Below are 2134 nucleotides of genomic sequence, written 5' to 3' on the forward strand. Positions count from 1 at the left end.
GAGAGAGAGAAGGAGAAAGAGAGAGAAGGCAACATTTATTTTAGAACATAAAAATTTCAGCAACGATTAAGTTACACTGTAGAATATATTTTAGTATGTAGCGTTGAAAAAATGCAGATAATCAGTTTGTACCAAGACGTATATAAATCCAAAATGCGAGTTCCGAATTTTTTGTTTCCTCAGTTATAGGTATCATGACCCACTTTCCTAAATTCTTGAAATTTCTTGAAATATGTTTTATATTTCGCGTTATAGTAATGCTTTTCTTGCTCAGACTAAAATTTTTCAGTTGTATTAATTTGTTTCTAGATTGAGCATGCTAGATTCATAAAATTAATACCTTTGAAGGTAAAATTAATATCCTTGATTAATTTAATTTCTTCATTAATTCTAAATGTCAAAATAGGTTCATCTGTTTTTAAATTCATATATATATTCCGACACAAATATTCTTTTGATCTCATTAAGATTGACAATGTAATTTTGCAGAATCCTTATATTTTCCTTGTTTACGTACATAACCAACAATGGATTTATTTAATAAGAATATATATCTGTGAAATTGTTATTATCTTAGTCATTATTATTAATATCTTAGTTTCTTCCTTTCTCCTAAACTGTCGTACAAATACAAACATGAGCCATAATCCTAGCACATGAAGCAATATGGCATTTTCTGTGTAAGATTTATAGTCCAGTTTAAGGCTAACAAAAGACTAAAAGGAAAATAAAAATATAAGATATCATATTTATATTATTTATATTACACAAACAATTCAAATGTTTTAATCATTTTCATTCTTTCCAATATTTTCAAAGTAGAATATAGGAGATTGATGATGATTTCAGCAGTGATTTCAAACTCCTTCAACTGTGTGTAATATTGGACCATGTAGTTCTCGAATGCATTAACATTACAAAGAATCATTTTAATTCTATATGCATGTAGTACGAATGAAACTTTGACTGTTTACACTGAAACAGAAATAATTTCTGCTCAGCAGAAGAAAATTCTGCTCAGCTAAGAAGACAATCAATTTTTTAAATTATCTTATTCCCTAAAGAAAAATAGTTTTTTAGATTACTAAATGTAATAGATATTAACATAATAAGCGTTCGTATAACGTTTATTAAATGTTTATTAGATGACGTTTATTAAATGATTTAAAAAAAAATTTTAAACCATCTTTTCTGTGAAATTTATTTGTATTTTTCTAACAATCACGTTAAATTTTAGAAAATTCGAGAGAAAAGAAATAATTCAAAATATAGTAATACGCTGCAGATTTTTATTTTCCAAATAAATATCGTTATTGAATATAATACGTTAATAAATATCACTCGGACTAATTATTTCGAACGTCTTTTGTATTAATAAACATCTTTTTTTTTTAAGTTTTTTTTAACCAATGAACAGAGTATCTAAAATCATAAAACAATTTTAAAATATTTTTAAGAGTTTTTTTGAGAAACATTTTCAAGATATTTCATAAAGAACTCTGAAAAATATCTTAAAGCTATCTTATGCGTCGATTTTATCCATTTATTCGGCAATTTTTAGAAATTAATATCTCGTTAACTATTGCGAAAATTACAAACTGATAGAGAAATTTGACTCAGTTTCGCTCTATCTGCCCACGAGATTATGCGAACATTATCAGACATCCTGTACACATACAATTATATATGAGTACTGCACTTATTTACAATAGAACTTCGCATCGGATTAAATTTTTGAATGTTAAAAACGATGCCGTAAGCCAAAAAATTTCAGCGTTAGGTTTTCAACATAATTAAGTTTTAATGTTTAAAAAATGACTTTTTTTACGACATTTACATTCTTTTATAAAGAAAGTTAAGTATCTTGAAATTCTTATTAAAATTTGTTATGATGAATGTATTGTTCATGTCTTATAAAATATATTTTTTTTAATTTCATATACAGTATATATTTTGTAGTTCAACGAAGAATTTAAGTACAGGATTTTTCTATGATACAAATTGTGGCTATCGAGAAACATATACAAACCATATAACCTTTTTTTAGAAATGTGTACGTGCGTGCGTGTATGTGTGGTGTACTATACGTATATCATGTATACGTATATCATTCCACTAAATATATATATATATA

General features: G+C 25.8%; 1 long non-coding RNA gene across 1 annotated transcript in view; it reads left to right on the top strand.

The window, feature by feature from the left end:
• The window catches only part of LOC108684724, a 24224-nt gene extending 22570 nt beyond the window's left edge, over positions 1 to 1654 (top strand). Inside the window, exon 4 of the long non-coding RNA XR_001931647.1 lies at positions 1643 to 1654. This is a non-coding gene — a long non-coding RNA (uncharacterized LOC108684724). The remainder of the gene's footprint in view (positions 1 to 1642) is intronic.
• Positions 1655 to 2134: the final 480 nt, after the last annotated feature.

Source organism: Atta colombica, unplaced genomic scaffold, assembly GCF_001594045.1.
Source record: "Atta colombica isolate Treedump-2 unplaced genomic scaffold, Acol1.0 scaffold139, whole genome shotgun sequence".
NCBI lineage: Eukaryota > Metazoa > Arthropoda > Insecta > Hymenoptera > Formicidae > Atta > Atta colombica.